At 40.4% G+C, this 26,912-nt stretch overlaps 2 long non-coding RNA genes across 2 annotated transcripts; both read right to left on the bottom strand.

Moving 5' to 3' along the window:
- Positions 1-4,004: 4,004 nt before the first annotated feature.
- LOC134667031 (uncharacterized) lies at positions 4,005-5,668 on the bottom strand. The gene is made up of 2 exons (XR_010098581.1): positions 4,910-5,668; positions 4,005-4,295 (listed from the first exon to the last, which is right to left on the bottom strand). It is a non-coding gene; the product is annotated as an uncharacterized LOC134667031 (long non-coding RNA).
- A 19,071-nt stretch (positions 5,669-24,739) lies between these two features.
- On the bottom strand, positions 24,740-26,403 carry LOC134667030 (uncharacterized). Its single transcript, XR_010098580.1, has 2 exons — positions 25,645-26,403; positions 24,740-25,030 (listed from the first exon to the last, which is right to left on the bottom strand). It is a non-coding gene; the product is annotated as an uncharacterized LOC134667030 (long non-coding RNA).
- Positions 26,404-26,912: the final 509 nt, after the last annotated feature.

The following is a 26,912-nucleotide window of genomic DNA, read 5'->3' as shown; positions in this document are numbered from 1 at the left end:
CACTTTTAGTAAGTGTGTAAGCAGCCAGTATGCCAACTGAACAGCAGAGTTTGCTGATAATTAAACTAATAATAGTTATCGGGTAATTAGCACTAGTAACATACTTAACATCACACGTTTTACCATAAACCTAAACGGGTAACTGATCTAAGAAAGTAAAAATACAAAATGCCAATAAAAAAACTTATTTAACATAACGGTGCGATTCGGGAAATGAATTAGACATTCACTAGATATGAAATAGTAACGATATGTGACGTTCCACTGCAAAAGGTACCTTATAGCTGCAATAATATTGGAGCGGCGTTAATAATAGCGCGTAAGCGCCTACCGCCATAGGGTATTTTTCGCCGTGGAACGTCACGTATCGTTACTATTTCATATCTAGTGAATGTCTAATTCATTTCCCGAATCGCGCCGTAAGTGTCGTTTTATATTATTGGATTTATTGGCGCTTTACGATGTCTGCACAGTGTGGCTGTCGAAAACGCGGTGAATCAATTTCTTCGCGCAGATGTTTCACATAGGCCGTTATTGGATCCCTCACAATGTAATATGCGGGAATTTATTTTCCCATATGGCAGAACTAGTTGCGACGTACCGATTTGCCTGTAGTTAAGTTGTGAAACCTGAATGTGTACTTTTATTGGTAACATTTTACTAAGATTTATAAAAAGTTTTCTTATTTTAATATTTGAAAAATACGGGTACATTAAAAAATATCGCCCTGAGCGAAATAAGAACAGTCGCTCCAACCGTCTTAAGCCACCCAATAGCATACAATATGAGCTGGCAGCTTCGTAAGCCGTTTCTTTTTTTCTTCTAAATTTACTAAAGCTCAGAAGTCCGGACTCGGGGTTTGCCAACGAGTTATGGAGCGTAGCATATTAGGCGTCAAATTGGTGGATCGAGTCCGGAACACCACGCTACGCTCCAAGACCCAAATCGTCGATGTAGCTCGGAAGGCGGCCAAGCTAAAATGGGACTGGGCTGGTCACGTCTGCCGAATGCCGAATGAGTTGTGGGGCAAAATCACTTCAGAGTGGGAGCCCGAAAACTCAAATCGGGGACCTGACTGACCCTGCCGGCGATGGCGGGATGAACTAGACTCCTTCTTAAAGGAGTGGCCAGACATAGCACTTGACAGAGATTTGTGGAGAAATTGGGGGGAGGCCTTTGCCCAGCAGTGGGACACGACAGGCTCCAAATAATAATAATAATAAATAAATAGTAGCAGCTGGGAGCAGCATCAGATTCAAAAATGGCGGTTAATGTTAAGCGCTGTCTATTAGCGGTATTATAAAAAAAAAACTGGTCAAGTGCGAGTCGGACTCGCGTTTCAAGGGTTCCGTACATCACACAATTTTCAAAAAAATTTTTTGTACGTGTAACGTGACGTGAGTGAAACGCCTTGAAAAACCCGAATGAGTCAATCAAGTTTTCAACACATGTAACATGAAGTTTTCTGGCGTGGTGGCTTATATCTCTGCAAATATGCAAAGTAGCTTCTAGATAGGAAATTAAATGCCGAACAATAGTACAAGTGTCTAAATGCGAAGACTGAAGACCGAGCTCCGCGTAGGGCTGAAACTCGGAGCGTCCAATGGGTCGCGCTTCCTACAACTTCCGCAAGTGTTTTAAAAGCGAAGGCCGAAGAGAGATAATACCTACAGGGTGGCCAAAAAATAAGTACATTCCCGTACCCAGCGAGGTATTGGGATTATTCCTACCTATTGAGCAACATTTACTATGGGACCCGAAATCGCGAAAAGAAATGTATCCTCCCATAGAAAACGGACCAGTCAAAACGTATGAAACAGCCAAATTTTTCTTTGCGATTTCGGGGTTGCACGTCGGCAACGGAAATACACTTAGTTTATTTTTTGGCCACCATGTATAGTGCTTTTTAAAACACGTGACAATACCTAGTAACCTAATCAATCAGTACTACAAGTAACATTGCGGCTGTGTGCCAGATACAGCTTAGTCGCATTTTTTATCTTAAGTCCGACTCACGCTTGAAGCTAAAGGCACGTCTCTTCGGGACGCTTCGGGTCTTCGGCCTTATGCGGATTTCGGCCTAGGGCCTTCGCAATAGCTATCTAGAACTCTAATACATCACGTTTCACTTAAACCATTGCGGCTGTGTCCCTAAAAAACCTAAACCGCATTTTTGTTCTTAAATCCGACTCACGCTTGACTCTAGATTTCTAATAGGTTTTCCTGTCATCTTTAGGAAAAGGACTATTTTGTGTATTTTTTTCAGAGTTTTAGACTTAGTAGTTTCGGAGATAGAGGGGGGGGAATGGTCATTTTTTGTCTATTTTCTTGAATAACTTCTAGAATTTTTATCGTAAATTTATAAAAAAAATATATTTGAGATTCTCACAATGAGCTTTTTCGTTTGATATGTAACACGACATAGTTTGCAAAACTTTGATTTTTAATTTTATGGTTTACCCCCCAAAAGTAGCCCCTATGTTTAAAATTAATTTGTTGACGTTACATATCCGTCTTTGGGTCACGGACTTACATATGTTGTAGCATTTACCTTGGAATGACCTCCTTCCTCTGTTTATTGTATCCTAATTCTTTCATTTAGCTTTCCAAGTCCGATCGTTCTGACTTGCTTATTATGGCTCCGATCACATTATGATACTTCTTGAATTGTATCTGAAATTTACAGACTCTAATAAGACTCTTAAAGTCCTTTTCAACCCTCAGGATGCATGGGAAGACTGGGACTTCTGCCTGGCTTACTTTGGGCTATTATTTTTATAACTTTTCATATGCAATGCGGCCCTAAGCCACCTAAATACATACCTTTAGGGTTTTCCAACTATTTTATATAAATCTAGGGGATTTTTGTTAATATTATCGCTGTATTTTTCGGGATTCTTTCATTGTTTACATTTTGTAAGATGATTGACGTAACCCGTCAATCGGCTTTCAACTGTTCGGATTTCACCACTAAAAAGACTAGTATGTATACTTTCGGCAAAGGTTATTCAAAATTTTGGTAAAATCATAACTGGTACTCGACTATTTTTAAATTTCAAATCTTGTAAATCTGATTCTTTAGATGTTCTAAAGAATCAGGTATAAAAGCGGAACAACCGACATTCTGTTCAGTTCTTCGTCAGCTCTCATCCGAGCATTTTCGAAATTAAGGGTCCGTGCGGGGCCAAGTGAGGCCCCGCACCTTCAAGAAACCCTCCTCTTCCTGGCGTAACTTACTATATAAATACTTTCACTATAAATTACAAACGCAAATCTACTACAAGCCTCTGATTTGGTGACCCTCGCTGAACGCCTGTGCGCGCCCTCCTTGACGCCGTGCGCCCTATTCGACGCCGCGCGCCTGTGCGGGCCTGTGCGCGCCCTCCTCGACGCCGCGCGCCTGTGCGCGCCCTCCTCGACGCCGCGCGCCTGTGCGCGCCCTCCTCGACGCCGCGCGCCTGTTCGCGCCCTCTTCGACGCCGCGCGCCTGTGCGCGCCCTCCTCGACGCCGCGCGCCTGTGCGCGCCCTCCTCGACGCCGCGCGCCTGATCGCGCCCTCCTTGACGCCGCGCGCCTGTGCGTGGGAACGCGTTTCCCAGGCGCTGCACCCCGGAGCACCGTGCTACCACGCTACTACAACTTCCCGGTGTTGTTGGACAATTTAAGTTCCCAGCCGTGCCATATTGACCCACCACTTATACCTGGAAAAATAAACGTTACCTACCCCTGAGTCTTTACTTTTCATTTCTTCACCCTTCATCCTTCCAGCTGCTCAGTTGCGTGCTCTACCAATTCATTGGCAGAGCACGTAACGCGACAGTTTTGGCGCCCAATAGCTATTTTTCCAGACCTTTTTCAAAATTCTAAATTAAAAACAACATCCGTGTTTTAAAATTTTAAACCCTCTGGCCTTATTTTAGAACTCTATATTATTATTTTTTACTACCTGTTAGTCAATATGGCACTTACCTTAACATCTAATCTAAATAACTTAGGCGAGACTCTCTTTTTTTAACACTTTTATTTATTTATAACTTGTATTTTTTATAGTTCTTTACTTTGTTACTAATCATATTTTTCTTTCTTCAGCCTTCTACTCGGCTCCTTCTTCTCCCCTCTCCCTTCTCCAAGCTCGTTTCATCCTCCATTAATCTTCATTTTCCATGTATTCCATTACGTGTGTGTGTGTTCATCCTGTAAATATTTCTCCATATCTTACTTAGGGTGGCTTATCCGCCAGGTGCCCCTTTTCTTTCTTTCTTTTTATTTTCTTCATCCAGAGCGGTAGGCCAACTCTGACAAAAAATAAGCCTTATGGTCAAATACTTCACTAATTCTACTGTGGTAGGTCTACCCCTACCACAAACTTAAGTAGGATCTCTAAACCTACTCTCTAATCGGCTCTAAACCGACTAGGGTACTTGTACATATTAACAGAGCGGTTGGCCAACTCTCTAAACAAGCCGTAGGTCACTTCATCTCATCACCCCTTTTCCAGTGGAGCGGCTGACTACTCCCTTCTATAAAAAAGCCTAGGTCATAGCGAGGACTTCTTAGGAGTGTGCGTCATAGAATGTGAACCACATCCCCTTCCTTTGACAGAGATTTTTGAATGTGTGATTATGATAGGTGATGTATGAGTGCACAGAAGTTCCTCGGTCTTTTCATCTTCTTCTTCCATTCTATCACTCATTCTCTCACCTTACTTCTCATACTCACTACGAGCTTGCTTTTCCTTCCCTCTCGACTCTTCTTCTGACTAACTGACTTACTTTATTTACATACTTTACCTACTTTCCCCCAACCTCTAATTTACTCTCTCTCTCTAAACAAAAAAAAAAAAACTTTGCCTTAAAGACTACGTCAAAGTTTTTTTTTTCCGAGGTTTTTGGGGTAATGTAGCATTTACCTTGGAATGACCTCCTTCCTCTGTTTATTGTATCCTAATTCTTTCATTTAGCTTTCCAAGTCCGATCGTTCTGACTTGCTTATTATGGCTCCGATCACATTATGATACTTCTTGAATTGTATCTGAAATTTACAGACTCTAATAAGACTCTTAAAGTCCTTTTCAACCCTCAGGATGCATGGGAAGACTGGGACTTCTGCCTGGCTTACTTTGGGCTATTATTTTTATAACTTTTCATATGCAATGCGGCCCTAAGCCACCTAAATACATACCTTTAGGGTTTTCCAACTATTTTATATAAATCTAGGGGATTTTTGTTAATATTATCGCTGTATTTTTCGGGATTCTTTCATTGTTTACATTTTGTAAGATGATTGACGTAACCCGTCAATCGGCTTTCAACTGTTCGGATTTCACCACTAAAAAGACTAGTATGTATACTTTCGGCAAAGGTTATTCAAAATTTTGGTAAAATCATAACTGGTACTCGACTATTTTTAAATTTCAAATCTTGTAAATCTGATTCTTTAGATGTTCTAAAGAATCAGGTATAAAAGCGGAACAACCGACATTCTGTTCAGTTCTTCGTCAGCTCTCATCCGAGCATTTTCGAAATTAAGGGTCCGTGCGGGGCCAAGTGAGGCCCCGCACCTTCAAGAAACCCTCCTCTTCCTGGCGTAACTTACTATATAAATACTTTCACTATAAATTACAAACGCAAATCTACTACAAGCCTCTGATTTGGTGACCCTCGCTGAACGCCTGTGCGCGCCCTCCTTGACGCCGTGCGCCCTATTCGACGCCGCGCGCCTGTGCGTGCCTGTGCGCGCCCTCCTCGACGCCGCGCGCCTGTGCGCGCCCTCCTCGACGCCGCGCGCCTGTGCGCGCCCTCCTCGACGCCGCGCGCCTGTTCGCGCCCTCTTCGACGCCGCGCGCCTGTGCGCGCCCTCCTCGACGCCGCGCGCCTGTGCGCGCCCTCCTCGACGCCGCGCGCCTGATCGCGCCCTCCTTGACGCCGCGCGCCTGTGCGTGGGAACGCGTTTCCCAGGCGCTGCACCCCGGAGCACCGTGCTACCACGCTACTACAACTTCCCGGTGTTGTTGGACAATTTAAGTTCCCAGCCGTGCCATATTGACCCACCACTTATACCTGGAAAAATAAACGTTACCTACCCCTGAGTCTTTACTTTTCATTTCTTCACCCTTCATCCTTCCAGCTGCTCAGTTGCGTGCTCTACCAATTCATTGGCAGAGCACGTAACGCGACAATGTGTACCAAATTTCAACTAAATTGGTCCAGTAGTTTCGGAGCAAATTGGCTGTGACAGACGGACGGACAGACAGACGCACGAGTGATCCTATAAGGGTTCCGTTTTTTCCTTTTGAGGTACGGAACCCTAAAAACACCTTACCTATGTTATGCTTGATGCCCGGGCCTCCCCTACTCATTCTAAATTACAGCTGTCTAGTACTTAACTAGTGGCTGAGCTAATCTTTGGACGGACGTACATATTCAACATGACTAAGCTATAAATGTTTCTTTTTAACTGCGGAACCCTAAAAATGTATACGAGTATCATCATTTCATAACATTATTAGGCGTATTAAGGAAGCTCTCTCATTTTATTTGACAAAATTGCAGAATCTTTTTCTTTATACATGTTACAGATTATTCTCCCTGCCTTGGTACTAAGCGCTCCTAATACCTCGCTTACGTCGTGCGATGGTTTTATTGGATCATTGCTGATTATTTCTCAATGTTTATTCGGATCTCCTTAATATGCATAAACACAGCGAGCTTCTGTTTATATTTCATAAAGAAATCTTCATTTTGTTCACGAAAGCGTGAAGGATATTGAAGGTAAAATAAATATATTTTCTAAATTAGGTATTGTGGTGAATGAATTGAGTTTATTGAGTACTTTCACCGGAAAAATAAATAAACAAATCATTGTAAATAAAAATAAGATAAAATTATTTACACACGCGTAACCTCCTAAAGGTCCTATTTGGATGACAACAGTGCTGCAACGCAATACTGGTTATACTGGAGCAGTTATTCTGATATAATCGCAATTGAAACTTTACCTTAATGTGTAACATACTTGTATGTGTTTCGATCATTTTGAACACTTATCCGGGGGCCAAGCCAAGATGCCAATCGTTTGTTCCCTCTGATCAGTTACTTCTGCTACGAACTGCTAAATTTTACAACATGATAAGTGGACGGATTTTCTTAATTTTGCTGTTTATAGTATTTAGGTAACTACAGTGGAACCTCAGTTAAATATATATGGATCTTAAACGAAACGCCAAAAAGTGAAAATTCAATTTTTGGAGTAAAGTTATGGAAGTAAAATTTGTACTGAAATAGTGTGAAGGGAATCTTTGGTTACAGGTTAAATATTTAGAGTATGTAAATAATATGGAGTGTTTGGGCTTTGCAATTTCATGTTAACAAGAATTTTGTCTTATCGAGGTTCTACATCATTAATTACTTTTGCAACATTACTGCTGCAGCGTTTAAGCAGGTGATGTCTCTTCACTTTTAATTTCCATCATAGTTTTTTTTTATCAATCGAGCATAGGTGGTAAATCGGTTTCAGGTATACTGATATGTAACCGTCAAATGTTTCCCGTTCGCCTTGTTAAAACAAAAACAAACCGTAAAAGAACACATATTTTTTTAAATAAAATTGTTAAGAATACTTTATGATACTTTTTCATCTCGACAGTTTACATCAACTAAAAGGAGACTGGTGAATTTAATTCCCCCGATGTTTTCTAGTATAATTTTATTACGGCCGACTGTTTCGCAGTGCTATTAAGATGACAAATGCTCGGTAGGCGGGAACCGAGACGTTAATCTGGATATAAGTGGAAAAAATAATAGACAAGACTAAATGTGTTGGATGTTTCCCTTTTAAAGTTATAAAAGGAAATGTAGATGAATGTTTATTTACCTTTCAGTATGTTTTTATTGTATTGATTCCAATTAATACTGTTTTTAAGTCCTCGGTTAGATTCCTTGAAACAGTTTGAAGGGAAATAAACCCTGTAGTATGTGTGCTGGACAAATCAAATGCGGATTGTGACATGCAAGCAGGCACAGTTCCGAACCAACGTCTCAATACTCGAGGAACTTGGTATTAAACAGCGTCTTTCTTCCATCGACCAGTGTCGTATTCTCACTTTCTTTGGACATATTACACGTCGAGACGATACATCTGCGGAACGACGTGTAGTGCAAGGAAAAGTCGAAGGCATAAAGAAAAAGACAAGCAAGCATAATCATCACTATTTGCTTACTATTCAAAAACTACGGGTTTTGCATCATCATCATTCTCTTGCCCTTATCCCATTCACTTGGGGTCGGCGCAGCATGTCTTTTTCTTCCACACCTCTCTGTCGCCCGTCATTAAACATTAAAAGACATAGCTGATAGCATAAACATACACATAACATAACACAAAACATAGCTGATAAAAAAAACTATTAGAGAATGCCACTGTAGTCTCGCCTTCATCATACTGGTTCCTAAATCTCAGCCCAGGCATTATTGGTATTATTTGGCTCTGTATAAATCTGAGCTAGCTTTATGATTCGACGCCTGGACATTTTTCACCGTCTAATGCCCAGTAGGGGAATTTCGTCTTATTTATGTAGACCCCACGCGGTTTTATGTTTCTTGTTCGACTGCTATTATTTTTCTGGGAACGATGCTTTAATTTAAAAAAATATTTTTATCGTTGTATTTGTAACGGCTTCGCAGAAGTGCTGTTTTTATATTCTATAGGTTGGAGCGCACCTAAATGCCTGAAGTTTCTGAATAAATACAGTGGTATAGAAACGTTTTTTTTTAGGTCCACGTGTTTATCTTTGTATGCTTATAAATTTTATAATAAAGCTTACAAAAAAATGTAGTTACTATTGTGGTTAATCATTTTATTAATACAGCGCGTAATTTTGTATACAGACGTGGGCAAAACTGAAAGTTTCTGGATTCTGATATATGAGACGACTTAGGTACTTTTTCTAAGTGGCCAGTCCAGGAATTTTCAGTATGCCCTAAGTATCATATTACCCTGTATAAAATTAGTAGTGCTGTTAACGAAAAAGTTGTATATTAGAAGATTTTGAGATGTATACATTTAGATACGTCTTCATAAATGCAATCAGTGAAACATTTTATACACATAGACATAAAAAATCTCGATGTTTACCCAAAATTCGCATACGAAAAGTGCTTTCAGAAAATCTGTATTATTTAACTACCGCCGTACATACCTGCCGGGAACGGAAATATACGTTGCCAATGTATATGTCGGCGGCCGATCGTAAGATCAGGCAGATTGTAATTTTCCTATGTAAAGTTTTGACGATAGTCTCATTAATCCAATACATAGGTAGGATAGGCTCGTTAGGCTGCTACAGATGCCCGAAGGGCAAACTGTCCAGAAATAGGAGCCCGCCTAGCGGGGCTCCGTCGACTCAGGGAACGAGTCAAAGATTTTCACGTTTCACGACTTACGATCGGCCGCCGACATATACATGTTATATACATACACTGAATAATAACGGCTTACAAAATGAATCCGACTTTCAGAGACCCAGGGAAACATGAGATTAGAAAACAAATGAACGGCACAAAAGTAGGTAAAAGCACAAGCTTCATACTCGTAATATTTTGTTTACTTGTAGCTACTGAATTTTAAAGTTACTCTTACGCGAAATAATGGACGTAGGTATGTAAAACTGATTGGATGCATCCGTCGGGTTCAAATTTAGTCTGTTTTAAATTGGAATGATAGGTACTTATTATTTGTAGAATGCTCGCGCGGTATGTTTGAACGAAATGGTATAGGTACTTACCTATTATTCTATAGGTATGCGCGACATGCACCATCCCACTTATTCGGGGTTAACTGATTAAACCTGGAGTTATCATATTTACTAGTACAATTTGACACTAAGGTTTAACCGCTAAACCCCGGGTTAGTGGGATGGTGCAAGTGGCATGATCTAAGAGGCTGGAATTTCAATCTTTTAAATGACTACAGCTATGGAGCATTAGACATTTATTTTACAAAAAACATGGGTCTTCTCATAAACGCGCTACAAACCTCAATTAGCTAACAATCCTTTGTCTTTATCTGTCATTTTGACTTATGTATTTGTAAGAAAGGGATACTTCAACTAATTTAGAGTAGTAAAGTTTTATGAATAAGGGGGTAAGTCTCTCCATAACACAGTGTTACCTCCATAACACATACCTACATAAGTAGACTACCTACAGTACACATAACTTCATGCCCGAATACCGTGCCGACAATCATTAAATTATTTCCAGTCTGCTGACCGTTTATTGCTAAGCTAAGATATAAATCCAAGATCTAATTTTAATAATAAATAAGATTATGGATTACTTACATAAATACACATCGCGATATCTCGCTAGTCTGTCGGTACGCTAGTAAAATTATGCTACATCACAGCATCCCCACTTGCATGTATTGCATATTCATGACACCGGCGACAGTCATACTAAAAATATATTGAGCAACATTATTTTTTCGTAAATGAGATATTGAAATATGGTAAGTCAGTGTGGTAAGTTTTTTACCATGGTAGAAATTAATCATTTTTAAAGCCATCCCCTGCCACGTTCAAACTGTTTCGCAGTTTGGCAGTCCTATTTGAATACCTACCTACCGTCCCCGTACCTATGTACCGTCTCTTACGAAAAAAAAAGGGCGCCCCCCTCTAAGGGCCGATACAGACGGATTATAACCCAACTGCAATTTATATGGGAACTGAACGCCGACTGCACGCCAACTGCAACAGTCGGCGAGTTCCCAATTCCGATACAAGTGGCAGTCTGTCTGTACCGGCCCTAAGAGAGCACCTACGCTACGCCTACGGAACCAACGCCCACATATTCTGCTGTAATATTATTACACGCAACGTAAACACGGTTCAAAATACCTATCAAAAGTAATGTTGTTGTTTTTGTGTTACCCACGCCTCTAGCTTTGTTACCTCAGCCCACTACTTCGTTCTCATAGAGTTCTTTAATAGATTTTAGCCCCTTATATAAATTTTTGTTTCATCTCTCTTGTACAGAAGAATAATATGCTTGAAAAATATGTCTCAAATTTTCGTAGTGTTCAATAGTTATGTTTTGGTCGAGCGTCGATATAATAAATTACATTATAATAATAAGTAAGTAAGTAGTAAGTAGTATAATAAGTCATTATAGTAATTAAATCCTCGGCCCAACGCAGAGACCCGATGGCAGCTGGAGAATCCGAAAGAAAGCCGAAGTTGAAGAACTAGCTGCTGAACCAAACATCATTGGTGTGACAAAGGCGCAAAGGCTTCGGTGGCTCGGCCATCTTGAGCGAATGGGAGGTGATCGGGCGGTGAAAAGAGCGTTTGAGGGAAAACCGATAGGACGCCGCCCGGTCGGTCGACCTAGGTATCGATGGGTGGATGTGCGCGAGCTCCGGGTTGAGAACTGGCGAGAAACGGCACAGGACCGGGATCAGTGGCGAGCAACCGTGTTGGAGGACAAGACAAGACACACTTTCGGTCGCTGCGCCAGAGGAGTGAGTGTGCGAGTGTGATATAATAAGTAACCACCTAATGAAACTTTGCGCCACTACGTATTACAGACGTCCCAGTCAGTACAAAACCGTATATTCACGCAAGAAATTCGAAATTAAAGGCCTGTGCACACCGGCTGCGTGTACGCGACGTGCACGTGCGCGTGCGGCATTGTAGTATACAGATCATTATGAGAGATGGCACACCGCTTGCGTGACGTGTGCGTGTGCGGCTCCAACATTTTAGCGCACGCACACGCGCACGTCACGCACACGCAAGCCGGTGTGGCTCGGCCTTTATCTGAATTTCCATTGGCTGTTTCGGATGTTATGGATGGTAGACGGGAATTATTTTATGAAAGGTTTTTAATAGAATATTTATCAGTAGGTAGTTTTTTGTTTGCATTTTGTTAGTAGGTAATGTAAAAATATTTTTGTTTACTGAGCGTTTCGTTTTAATTAATGTTCCAATCCTGAAGGTATAATTATTTTTAACGTGAATTAATTAATTCACGTTAAAAATGTTCTTGTAATTACCTAGATATTTACCTAGAGTAAGATTTCGTATAAAAAAAAAACTGGTCAAGTGCGAGTCGGACTCGCGTTTCAAGGGTTCCGTACATCACACAATTTAAAAAAAAAATTTTGTACGTGTAACGTGACGTGAGTGAAACGCCTTGAAAAACCCGAATGAGTCAATCAAGTTTTCAACACATGTAACATGAAGTTTTCTGGCGTGGTGGCTTATATCTCTGCAAATATGCAAAGTAGCTTCTAGATAGGAAATTAAATGCCGAACAATAGTACAAGTGTCTAAATGCGAAGACTGAAGACCGAGCTCCGCGTAGGGCTGAAACTCGGAGCGTCCAATGGGTCGCGCTTCCTACAACTTCCGCAAGTGTTCTAAAAGCGAAGGCCGAAGAGAGATAATACCTACAGGGTGGCCAAAAAATAAGTACATTCCCGTAACCAGGGAGGTATTGGGATTATACCTACCTATTGAGCAACATTTACTATGGGACCCGAAATCGCGAAAAGAAATGTATCCTCCCATAAAAAACGGACCAGTCAAAACGTATGAAACAGCCAAATTTTTCTTTGCGATTTCGGGGTTGCACGTCGGCAACGGAAATACACTTAGTTTATTTTTTGGCCACCATGTATAGTGCTTTTTAAAACACGTGACAATACCTAGTAACCTAATCAATCAGTACTACAAGTAACATTGCGGCTGTGTGCCAGATACAGCTTAGTCGCATTTTTATCTTAAGTCCGACTCACGCTTGAAGCTAAAGGCACGTCTCTTCGGGACGCTTCGGGTCTTCGGCCTTATGCGGATTTCGGCCTAGGGCCTTCGCAATAGCTGTCTAGAACTCTAATACATCACGTTTCACTTAAACCATTGCGGCTGTGTCCCTAAAAAACCTAAACCGCATTTTTGTTCTTAAATCCGACTCACGCTTGACTCTAGATTTCTAATAGGTTTTTCTGACATCTTTAGGAAAAGGACTATTTTGTGTATTTTTTTCAGAGTTTTAGACTTAGTAGTTTCGGAGATAGAGGGGGGGGAATGGTCATTTTTTGTCTATTTTCTTGAATAACTTCTAGAATTTTTATCGTAAATTTATAAAAAAAATATATTTGAGATTCTCACAATGAGCTCTTTCGTTTGATATGTAACACGACATAGTTTGCAAAACTTTGATTTTTAATTTTATGGTTTACCCCCCAAAAGTAGCCCCTATGTTTTAAATTCATTTGTTGACGTTACATATCCGTCTTTGGGTCACGGACTTACATATGTGTACCAAATTTCAACTAAATTGGTCCAGTAGTTTCGGAGCAAATTGGCTGTGACAGACGGACGGACAGACAGACGCACGAGTGATCCTATAAGGGTTCCGTTTTTTCCTTTTGAGGTACGGAACCCTAAAAATGAAGGAACTGGCGTTTCATGGTCCTCTGACATCATGGGCTTTCTTACTTTGGTGAGTCAGTGACGAAATCGAGGTTTTTTAGATATCACAACAAAATGTTTACTTACTTTAAGACCTGCAATTGAAACTTTGCGTGTTTAATAAGTCCGATAATGACATCATATCTCAAGAATTTTGTTTATCTGGTTTAATCCAAACCCAAGTTAAGAGGGTTCAAACGACGAAGCGCTTAGCTGTGAGAAAAGGTAGGTAGCCTTTGCGCTTCGCTTGGCTCATCTCGACAGGGGCACTACCGTCTATACAGCCTAATGTGCGTGAAAAACAGTATTACTGTCAGGGCGAACAAAAACAATGAAACAATTAAAAAATAACGCTAAATTATTATTTTCAACGAATATTATTTTATCCCTTTATAAAAGTCCCAGAAATTATTCAAAATTGAACTCTATTACTTTGAAATAAAGTTCAAAATTAGGTAGGAAGTATATTTTCTCTGCCTTATAAATATATTTCTTATCAAAAAGAAATGCCACGATGAGACGCCGTGTTGCTTCTATATTTTTATCGTGCTTTAGTTTACGTACCGTATGGAACCCTTCATTATGCCTGCATAATGCTCGGATCGGACCGTAGTTCGAGACACATTTGGTCGGGTTTTTACAAGCCAACGTTTCTATCTGCTATTCAATAAAAAAATCTCAATTTTAATCTAAATACGAGTTATGTGAGCCAGTGAAATACTTACGTAGCTATACTATAATTGTGGTAACAGTATAATTAAAGTTTGCGTGATGATTAAATCAAAATAAGCCTGCCATAAAATACCCACCTGCCTAGCAGTTTAATTGACATTGATATACGAGTATCTTACTCAGTCCATCTCAAAAGGTGAATAGTCGTAAATCATTTCATTAAATGAAAAAACGTAAGTCATATCTTTATCAGTGCCTTTCAACATTTTACACAAAATTTAAAACTTTTCACGTTGTATTTTCAAAGCCTCTAGGAAAACATAAATTTAAGTTTGCTTGGAGATAAGGGAACTCGCCGTAAGACACAATAAGACGTTTTAAACCGTTTCCTGTTCACCTCGGACAAAAAGGATTTTGCCCGTATTCTTGCGAAATCTCGTTGCACATTATTGACTGGCGAGAGCAATGTATTTTATAACAGTGGTTTGTGAAACCTGAGAATGGCGGTAGCTGAGAAAAGAATTACAATATAACATACAAATATAAAGGAATGATAGTGTAGAAGCATTTAATTATTGTAAGTTACGTCCGTTAGCAGCAAGAATGCCTGGCGAGAAAGAAGAATGGCAAACTTAAATTGTAAAGTACTCAAAGCTTAGTCCGTTCGCTCCGCGTAAATGTTTTGAAGTTCCACTAGGCCGCTAGGCTAGGTCTACAAGTCTTTCAAGATACAACAACAATATTTAGTTAAAGCAGATCACTGTTTAGTAGAAATGCTAAGCTTTGACACGGTACTGTTTTTTAAATAATATAGGAGGCAAACTAGCAGACAAATCGCGGGAAGGTAAACGGATACTATTGGATACTCGCAACACCCAAGGGGTTGGAAAGTGTCATTCTTTGGAACATGTTAACTATGTAAACAAACCGCAATATTGACATCATCAATTCATCATACGGTGACAATTTTCCATAGAATGACACCTTAAAGTAGGATGCCAGACGTTAAGATCAGTTCGGAAATACCGTAAGCGACAATTCCTTCCACAGTTTAGCTGTTCGAGACATGCATCAAAACGAAAACGAATCACTACCGAAAAGCTGGAGCTTGAAAAAATTGTCATAATTGGGTGCCCTGAAAACCAGCTCAGTGTCTTACAGACACTGCTTATGCTGAGCGGCATTCTATTTGGTGTAGGTATACGTTTCTTTATTTAACTTGTTATTATTGTTATTAGGTACAACACCTAATGTATGTTTTTGCGCCAAATATATATTTTCTATTTCTATTTTTTAAATGCATAGAGATGATCAAAAATGTTATCATAGCAATATAAATATTATCTTGAATATTTTTGCTGGCGGATTCTGAACATTATGTTACTGGTAGCCATTTGGTAGGAAGCGGCACTCTGTCACTTGCAGTTCCCATTTTGCGTTTCCTTCCTTGCCGCATATTGCGGCAACAGGGATGTTTAAGTGCATGCATTATATGTACTTATAAAATAAGTAAGTAAGTAAGTAAATATTCTTTATTGCACCAATAATCATACATCTTACATACATGTAAAATTACAAAGAAATTTTAGTATAAAATAATTTAAATTGTGTCTTTATTTGGTGTGTTGTATCTAAATTGCAATCATGATTAATATTAAAAAGAGGTAAAACATAATTACAATAAATGTAGAGTACCTAACCAAAATATTAATCGCAATTTAAATTATAGAAAGTCCTTAAACCAGGCGTGGCTCACTCCGCGATTTCGTCGCTTTGCTACAGGTAGCTAAAAGTACATCCATTCCGCCCCAATTTTGGGGTCTGCCATAAGCAGCGCGTGGCGCTGTCGCCACCTAGCGGCCATATCTGTGCTGATCGTAATCTGTGCAAGACGCGTTTTGTTAGAGTGAGTCTTCTGTAAGTACCTAGTACTATTATTTATTCTGTGCTTAAACCATAATTAAATTAATGTTACCTAATAAACCTAATAATTTATATTCTATAGCAACTGGCCTTATTTACTTAGGCAATATTATTTACTGTTCTATAATAACTATTTATTAATTATTCATAATTATCCATTATAAATATTTAATGTAATGTTGGTACCTACCTAAATAAACATTTCCATAATTCCATACTCCACGAGTATCCAATATCATACATATACATATCCTGCTTCATGCTATGTTATTTTGATCTTGTCATTGATCAAAAATAACATAGCATTTTAAGAGTTTTAATGAAAATCAAAAATACTTTTGTATTTGTGGTAGGTTCACTTGGAGATCATTATCCATCAAAGAGCTTATCTCCTATCAATAGCCATGTCAGATAAAACCCGAGGCAGTTATTCTTCATAACGAGAGCTTTACCATCAAGCGAACCAGTATAAGTGTCCTACTTATGAAGGGTATCAGCTACTGAAAGCCTATCGCGAACCACGTTCAACGTGTTGCCTCTCTGTTCCACTTGAACATTTGTACGTAGGTGTGACATGACAGGACGGCAACACTTCGAACCTAGTTCGCTGTAGGTGATCTTTAGGTTATCGTTAAACTGGTTGGTGAAATGGTTGAGAGTCATTTCAGAGTCTTAAGTAATGTACAATTGTACATTCATTGTCAGGATTAAATATTACCTGATTCTTTACTTTTTCTAAATTAAGTTCGAGAATTGACTAGGTAAGCTGCTCAATCTCATTAAATTGTTCCTCAATTGCCTTCAATGATACTAAGTTTTTTTTTTTTTTTAATTACACAGTTTGGTCGACAAAGTGATCAGCGACTGATTTTTTTTGGGAAATGATTGGTGTTGTGGCCGAAAGGGCCACGTCACCACCAGTATTTTATTCTTGTGAGTTTGTGAGTAAAGAGTAAATGTGATGGCAGGTAATAAACTATAATGAAATCGCTTGGATCATAAAATACTGCAAGCCAACTATGGATCGCTTTATCCACATTTATCCACGTGATAAAACAACTGTCACTTTTTAACTCTGCGGGATAGAAAGAGACGGACACCGTTTTATCACATAGACAAATACGACCATCATATCCGTACTGGTGTAGTGAGAATTCATTACACTGATTCGGAATCTACAGTCCGCGCGCGAAATCCGTAGGATGAGGAGATTGAGGAGTGTTAGTAATGTTGAACGTCATGACCGAGCGTTGTGATGTTGTGGATATTACGTACCATTACACTCGTCTGTCGTACAAAGTATCCATAAAATCTAATATTTAGTACTCAAGATTTTTTTTAGACAAGCCAAATTGAAGAAAAAAAGAAAAATACTTATAATGCAGTTTTGTTTCTTTTTAAAAATAAAGGAATGTCTCCTTTAAGTAAAATGAGCCAGCTTAAGGATTTAAGGGATCCAGGGCCCGACTTATCTTTCCACACTGATTTTAATGTACGTATGTGTTTTAACTTTATTATCAACACTGTCCGCCACTGTACAGTGCACAGAAAAGCCAACACGAATCCTTCGCTTCGCTTACGGGGCCATAAATCCTTAAATATTAAAACTGAACCAGTGACCGTAGATCCGGCAAGGGGACGGAAGTAATGAAGACATTCATATTGTTAGAAAATGGGTTCACTTTGCAGTGATTTTGCAAATAACACTTTATTTGTGTCTCACTGTGTTTATCCTAAGACATAAGATATGTTAAGTATTTACCCACTTACCGATTTGATGATCATCAGTTCAGGTAGAGCGTACTCGTATGGCACTATTATAGGCATAGGTACCGCCGTATTAAATAGTGCGTCTATTTACCTAGACGGGTGAAATGGTGCGATAGTGATGACAGTTGTTAAGCTGACGCTCGTATTTCGACCGCACTACTGCCGCGGCATTACTGTAGCGGCATGGATGCCGTCGGTGTTACTGTCAATTTCCTTATGCATCATTATTTGCGGTTTTGGACACATTATGACTGACGTATATAAAGATGTAACTAACCCAAATCGATTGTCACAGCAAGCGATTACTATTGGATGGTATCGAATTTTGACGTATAATGAATTTTTATTTGAGATTTAAATAAAACTAGAATTATATGATTTTCCCGCTAGGTAAATGCATTTAATACATCGACCGAGAAGGTCGCACCTATCGTCAAAATTGAAACTAACTGGGGATCTATTTGAAACTTTATTTAAGTACATACATCGAAATATCCATTTCCTCATCAATAATTAAATTATAATTATATTATTATAATTTTAGAGTAAATATAATAAATTTAATAAGGCTTTGTTGCGACCTAAAATGAAAAATTCATATTGATTTACTTAGACGACTACCGATTCATAACGGTGGTGTCCGGCCAACCCTAAAATTAAAAAAAAAGACGTAGAACGTAAACGTTCGCAGTGCAGTTCTGTTGTTTTCCTTTGTGATTTCGATGTGCAAGACATTTTACGTAGTATTGCTGTTGTGAGTGACAGACGTCAAATACCGCAAATAATGTTGCATAAGGTATAATAAAATGAGTGACAATACCGAATTCACTTGGCATGGTGATTTTAACGTACGTGGGTATTTGGCATAGGTCGAGTGGGGTAAGTAAATATATGACACGGGTAAAAATAAGACTAAAGGATGACTCACATTAGGCCGGGCCGGAGCTTCGGGCCCTTACTTTTCTATCACGTACTTTCCATAGAAAACGATGCGCCCCGAAAGCTCCGGACCAGGCACGGCCCGGTCTAGCGCAAGTCATCCTTAAGTTTGTAACACTCAAAAACGTATTATATTTAATTCCCATTCTATTTAAAAATAAGTCTACATACAAGGTTTCCTTTATAAATAAACGATAAATATTAGGGTTGTACAACGAAGTTTCCTATCTACACCGAAGACCTCAAACCTCTTACTACAAATTAGCACGAATGGCGCTCAAAAGGCAGCCGAGCGCTAACGTATACCGGGTGTGGCCTGTAATATGAGCAAAAATTTTAACTGTAGGCTGTACTCCTAATACTAACCAACATTTGTTCAGCGACTTTTAAAAATAACTTGTGGTTTAATTTTAAATACAGTTTAAAGTTTATTCTAAGACGCAATGTATTACGAATTTTGTTATGCCTAAGGCGTGACAAGCAACGTCAATCACGACAATCACAATGAAATGGCGTGGCGATGGCGTCCATTGAAGATAATATTTATTTTGTATGAAAAATAGTGAATCTAAATACTTCATAATTTTTAAAAGTTGTTGAACAAAAGTGTCACCGTTTGAGGAGTGCAATCTATGTTTTAATTATTTGCTCGTGTTACAGGCCACACCCGGTATAGGTATAGGTATATATCGTGGCTAAACCATACTGCCAGATTCGAAATTTAAGATACGTCAATTAAATCAAATTCTTCAATTAAAAAAAACGTTTCCTCAAACAAAAACGTCACTTTTGACAGTGACACATCTAATCCATATCGTTTCTAGATCTGTTAATTGACGTATCGTAAAGTTCGAATCGGGCCGCAAGAATTCGATCACCGAGTAAAATCCAAAAGACGACTAGCCGGGACGCTAAATGAATTTGTTGTTAGACCAGTACGGTGAGAAGGTGTATTCGGCTTGATAATGCAGGAGGTATGCAGTTCACATCATGTACGAAGAGTATCGAAGATGATACGAGGCTCAGCAACCCTAAATGATACGTGGCCTCCGACACAAGACAGCGCCATTTTTCTCTGTCCTGTGCGAGCTCTCGCCAATTATTCACTCGAAGCTCGTGCAGATCCGCCTCCACCATGTCGCACCAGCGATATCTGGGGCGTTCGATAGGACGTCTTCCTGCTGGACGGTCCAGGTATGCTGTTTTTACGTTCCGATCTTCATCCATTCTCTCAAGGTGGCCCAACCAACGGAGACGATATCTGTAATAATATTGTAATTGTTTGTATTTTGCCAAACACTTAATTTGTGTCTGATGGTTGTCTCACAAACATGTCAAAAAAGTATTCTAATTTCTTTTAATCACCTGACCCGTCCTGACCCTACAAATTATCAACCCAGATGTTCCTTCCAATATCCATTAACGAAACCCGATGCGATACCTAATCGAGCGTAACTGTTAACTTCAGAAACGTTACGAATAAAGACATTGCTTTATTCAGCCCTAGAGGCTACTAAATACAATCCAATGAGTTAGTCGTCCCTTCTATTAATCTTTTTAACAGCCCTTAAAAAAGATAAAGGTGCCTTCAGACCCTAAAACGGACCTTTTCTCCTCGTGTCTAATTAAAATTGTCCAATTTGTAAGGGACTCTTAAAGGATAAGCTCGGCTTAGCGTTATTGAGACATCGATTACAAATAACGATATTAACGTATTTAACATCTATTGTGTTGTTTTTTCGATTTGTTCATTTATTGGCTCATTAAAAGCAATTGTTACCAACTTTATCGTTACAGGTTTAACATATGTATATTATGTATAGCCTTTTTATTTTAGGATGATAATCGAGAGCTAGGTGATTTAGGAAAGTCTTGAGCTCCTGCTGCCCTGCCGCAGCACCAATCAGGGTGTTTATCCAGCAGGCAGGCAGAGTTGAGGACATGATTTAAGACCAATCACCACTTTTAGTAAGTGTGTAAGCAGCCAGTATGCCAACTGAACAGCAGAGTTTGCTGATAATTAAACTAATAATAGTTATCGGGTAATTAGCACTAGTAACATACTTAACATCACACGTTTTACCATAAACCTAAACGGGTAACTGATCTAAGAAAGTAAAAATACAAAATGCCAATAAAAAAACTTATTTAACATAACGGTGCGATTCGGGAAATGAATTAGACATTCACTAGATATGAAATAGTAACGATATGTGACGTTCCACTGCAAAAGGTACCTTATAGCTGCAATAATATTGGAGCGGCGTTAATAATAGCGCGTAAGCGCCTACCGCCATAGGGTATTTTTCGCCGTGGAACGTCACGTATCGTTACTATTTCATATCTAGTGAATGTCTAATTCATTTCCCGAATCGCGCCGTAAGTGTCGTTTTATATTATTGGATTTATTGGCGCTTTACGATGTCTGCACAGTGTGGCTGTCGAAAACGCGGTGAATCAATTTCTTCGCGCAGATGTTTCACATAGGCCGTTATTGGATCCCTCACAATGTAATATGCGGGAATTTATTTTCCCATATGGCAGAACTAGTTGCGACGTACCGATTTGCCTGTAGTTAAGTTGTGAAACCTGAATGTGTACTTTTATTGGTAACATTTTACTAAGATTTATAAAAAGTTTTCTTATTTTAATATTTGAAAAATACGGGTACATTAAAAAATATCGCCCTGAGCGAAATAAGAACAGTCGCTCCAACCGTCTTAAGCCACCCAATAGCATACAATATGAGCTGGCAGCTTCGTAAGCCGTTTCTTTTTTTCTTCTAAATTTACTAAAGCTCAGAAGTCCGGACTCGGGGTTTGCCAACGAGTTATGGAGCGTAGCATATTAGGCGTCAAATTGGTGGATCGAGTCCGGAACACCACGCTACGCTCCAAGACCCAAATCGTCGATGTAGCTTGGAAGGCGGCCAAGCTAAAATGGGACTGGGCTGGTCACGTCTGCCGAATGCCGAATGAGTTGTGGGGCAAAATCACTTCAGAGTGGGAGCCCGAAAACTCAAATCGGGGACCTGACTGACCCTGCCGGCGATGGCGGGATGAACTAGACTCCTTCTTAAAGGAGTGGCCAGACATAGCACTTGACAGAGATTTGTGGAGAAATTGGGGGGAGGCCTTTGCCCAGCAGTGGGACACGACAGGCTCCAAATAATAATAATAATAAATAAATAGTAGCAGCTGGGAGCAGCATCAGATTCAAAAATGGCGGTTAATGTTAAGCGCTGTCTATTAGCGGTATTATAAAAAAAAAACTGGTCAAGTGCGAGTCGGACTCGCGTTTCAAGGGTTCCGTACATCACACAATTTTCAAAAAAATTTTTTGTACGTGTAACGTGACGTGAGTGAAACGCCTTGAAAAACCCGAATGAGTCAATCAAGTTTTCAACACATGTAACATGAAGTTTTCTGGCGTGGTGGCTTATATCTCTGCAAATATGCAAAGTAGCTTCTAGATAGGAAATTAAATGCCGAACAATAGTACAAGTGTCTAAATGCGAAGACTGAAGACCGAGCTCCGCGTAGGGCTGAAACTCGGAGCGTCCAATGGGTCGCGCTTCCTACAACTTCCGCAAGTGTTTTAAAAGCGAAGGCCGAAGAGAGATAATACCTACAGGGTGGCCAAAAAATAAGTACATTCCCGTACCCAGCGAGGTATTGGGATTATTCCTACCTATTGAGCAACATTTACTATGGGACCCGAAATCGCGAAAAGAAATGTATCCTCCCATAGAAAACGGACCAGTCAAAACGTATGAAACAGCCAAATTTTTCTTTGCGATTTCGGGGTTGCACGTCGGCAACGGAAATACACTTAGTTTATTTTTTGGCCACCATGTATAGTGCTTTTTAAAACACGTGACAATACCTAGTAACCTAATCAATCAGTACTACAAGTAACATTGCGGCTGTGTGCCAGATACAGCTTAGTCGCATTTTTTATCTTAAGTCCGACTCACGCTTGAAGCTAAAGGCACGTCTCTTCGGGACGCTTCGGGTCTTCGGCCTTATGCGGATTTCGGCCTAGGGCCTTCGCAATAGCTATCTAGAACTCTAATACATCACGTTTCACTTAAACCATTGCGGCTGTGTCCCTAAAAAACCTAAACCGCATTTTTGTTCTTAAATCCGACTCACGCTTGACTCTAGATTTCTAATAGGTTTTCCTGACATCTTTAGGAAAAGGACTATTTTGTGTATTTTTTTCAGAGTTTTAGACTTAGTAGTTTCGGAGATAGAGGGGGGGGAATGGTCATTTTTTGTCTATTTTCTTGAATAACTTCTAGAATTTTTATCGTAAATTTATAAAAAAAATATATTTGAGATTCTCACAATGAGCTTTTTCGTTTGATATGTAACACGACATAGTTTGCAAAACTTTGATTTTTAATTTTATGGTTTACCCCCCAAAAGTAGCCCCTATGTTTAAAATTAATTTGTTGACGTTACATATCCGTCTTTGGGTCACGGACTTACATATGTTGTAGCATTTACCTTGGAATGACCTCCTTCCTCTGTTTATTGTATCCTAATTCTTTCATTTAGCTTTCCAAGTCCGATCGTTCTGACTTGCTTATTATGGCTCCGATCACATTATGATACTTCTTGAATTGTATCTGAAATTTACAGACTCTAATAAGACTCTTAAAGTCCTTTTCAACCCTCAGGATGCATGGGAAGACTGGGACTTCTGCCTGGCTTACTTTGGGCTATTATTTTTATAACTTTTCATATGCAATGCGGCCCTAAGCCACCTAAATACATACCTTTAGGGTTTTCCAACTATTTTATATAAATCTAGGGGATTTTTGTTAATATTATCGCTGTATTTTTCGGGATTCTTTCATTCTTTACATTTTGTAAGATGATTGACGTAACCCGTCAATCGGCTTTCAACTGTTCGGATTTCACCACTAAAAAGACTAGTATGTATACTTTCGGCAAAGGTTATTCAAAATTTTGGTAAAATCATAACTGGTACTCGACTATTTTTAAATTTCAAATCTTGTAAATCTGATTCTTTAGATGTTCTAAAGAATCAGGTATAAAAGCGGAACAACCGACATTCTGTTCAGTTCTTCGTCAGCTCTCATCCGAGCATTTTCGAAATTAAGGGTCCGTGCGGGGCCAAGTGAGGCCCCGCACCTTCAAGAAACCCTCCTCTTCCTGGCGTAACTTACTATATAAATACTTTCACTATAAATTACAAACGCAAATCTACTACAAGCCTCTGATTTGGTGACCCTCGCTGAACGCCTGTGCGCGCCCTCCTTGACGCCGTGCGCCCTATTCGACGCCGCGCGCCTGTGCGGGCCTGTGCGCGCCCTCCTCGACGCCGCGCGCCTGTGCGCGCCCTCCTCGACGCCGCGCGCCTGTGCGCGCCCTCCTCGACGCCGCGCGCCTGTTCGCGCCCTCTTCGACGCCGCGCGCCTGTGCGCGCCCTCCTCGACGCCGCGCGCCTGTGCGCGCCCTCCTCGACGCCGCGCGCCTGATCGCGCCCTCCTTGACGCCGCGCGCCTGTGCGTGGGAACGCGTTTCCCAGGCGCTGCACCCCGGAGCACCGTGCTACCACGCTACTACAACTTCCCGGTGTTGTTGGACAATTTAAGTTCCCAGCCGTGCCATATTGACCCACCACTTATACCTGGAAAAATAAACGTTACCTACCCCTGAGTCTTTACTTTTCATTTCTTCACCCTTCATCCTTCCAGCTGCTCAGTTGCGTGCTCTACCAATTCATTGGCAGAGCACGTAACGCGACAGTTTTGGCGCCCAATAGCTATTTTTCCAGACCTTTTTCAAAATTCTAAATTAAAAACAACATCCGTGTTTTAAAATTTTAAACCCTCTGGCCTTATTTTAGAACTCTATATTATTATTTTTTACTACCTGTTAGTCAATATGGCACTTACCTTAACATCTAATCTAAATAACTTAGGCGAGACTCTCTTTTTTTAACACTTTTATTTATTTATAACTTGTATTTTTTATAGTTCTTTACTTTGTTACTAATCATATTTTTCTTTCTTCAGCCTTCTACTCGGCTCCTTCTTCTCCCCTCTCCCTTCTCCAAGCTCGTTTCATCCTCCATTAATCTTCATTTTCCATGTATTCCATTACGTGTGTGTGTGTTCATCCTGTAAATATTTCTCCATATCTTACTTAGGGTGGCTTATCCGCCAGGTGCCCCTTTTCTTTCTTTCTTTTTATTTTCTTCATCCAGAGCGGTAGGCCAACTCTGACAAAAAATAAGCCTTATGGTCAAATACTTCACTAATTCTACTGTGGTAGGTCTACCCCTACCACAAACTTAAGTAGGATCTCTAAACCTACTCTCTAATCGGCTCTAAACCGACTAGGGTACTTGTACATATTAACAGAGCGGTTGGCCAACTCTCTAAACAAGCCGTAGGTCACTTCATCTCATCACCCCTTTTCCAGTGGAGCGGCTGACTACTCCCTTCTATAAAAAAGCCTAGGTCATAGCGAGGACTTCTTAGGAGTGTGCGTCATAGAATGTGAACCACATCCCCTTCCTTTGACAGAGATTTTTGAATGTGTGATTATGATAGGTGATGTATGAGTGCACAGAAGTTCCTCGGTCTTTTCATCTTCTTCTTCCATTCTATCACTCATTCTCTCACCTTACTTCTCATACTCACTACGAGCTTGCTTTTCCTTCCCTCTCGACTCTTCTTCTGACTAACTGACTTACTTTATTTACATACTTTACCTACTTTCCCCCAACCTCTAATTTACTCTCTCTCTCTAAACAAAAAAAAAAAAACTTTGCCTTAAAGACTACGTCAAAGTTTTTTTTTTCCGAGGTTTTTGGGGTAATGTAGCATTTACCTTGGAATGACCTCCTTCCTCTGTTTATTGTATCCTAATTCTTTCATTTAGCTTTCCAAGTCCGATCGTTCTGACTTGCTTATTATGGCTCCGATCACATTATGATACTTCTTGAATTGTATCTGAAATTTACAGACTCTAATAAGACTCTTAAAGTCCTTTTCAACCCTCAGGATGCATGGGAAGACTGGGACTTCTGCCTGGCTTACTTTGGGCTATTATTTTTATAACTTTTCATATGCAATGCGGCCCTAAGCCACCTAAATACATACCTTTAGGGTTTTCCAACTATTTTATATAAATCTAGGGGATTTTTGTTAATATTATCGCTGTATTTTTCGGGATTCTTTCATTGTTTACATTTTGTAAGATGATTGACGTAACCCGTCAATCGGCTTTCAACTGTTCGGATTTCACCACTAAAAAGACTAGTATGTATACTTTCGGCAAAGGTTATTCAAAATTTTGGTAAAATCATAACTGGTACTCGACTATTTTTAAATTTCAAATCTTGTAAATCTGATTCTTTAGATGTTCTAAAGAATCAGGTATAAAAGCGGAACAACCGACATTCTGTTCAGTTCTTCGTCAGCTCTCATCCGAGCATTTTCGAAATTAAGGGTCCGTGCGGGGCCAAGTGAGGCCCCGCACCTTCAAGAAACCCTCCTCTTCCTGGCGTAACTTACTATATAAATACTTTCACTATAAATTACAAACGCAAATCTACTACAAGCCTCTGATTTGGTGACCCTCGCTGAACGCCTGTGCGCGCCCTCCTTGACGCCGTGCGCCCTATTCGACGCCGCGCGCCTGTGCGTGCCTGTGCGCGCCCTCCTCGACGCCGCGCGCCTGTGCGCGCCCTCCTCGACGCCGCGCGCCTGTGCGCGCCCTCCTCGACGCCGCGCGCCTGTTCGCGCCCTCTTCGACGCCGCGCGCCTGTGCGCGCCCTCCTCGACGCCGCGCGCCTGTGCGCGCCCTCCTCGACGCCGCGCGCCTGATCGCGCCCTCCTTGACGCCGCGCGCCTGTGCGTGGGAACGCGTTTCCCAGGCGCTGCACCCCGGAGCACCGTGCTACCACGCTACTACAACTTCCCGGTGTTGTTGGACAATTTAAGTTCCCAGCCGTGCCATATTGACCCACCACTTATACCTGGAAAAATAAACGTTACCTACCCCTGAGTCTTTACTTTTCATTTCTTCACCCTTCATCCTTCCAGCTGCTCAGTTGCGTGCTCTACCAATTCATTGGCAGAGCACGTAACGCGACA

The sequence above is a fragment of the Cydia fagiglandana genome, chromosome 8 (assembly GCF_963556715.1).
Source record: "Cydia fagiglandana chromosome 8, ilCydFagi1.1, whole genome shotgun sequence".
Lineage (NCBI taxonomy): Eukaryota > Metazoa > Arthropoda > Insecta > Lepidoptera > Tortricidae > Cydia > Cydia fagiglandana.
The sequence above is the reverse complement of the archived record's forward strand: the minus strand, read 5'-3'. Positions and strand labels throughout refer to the sequence as shown.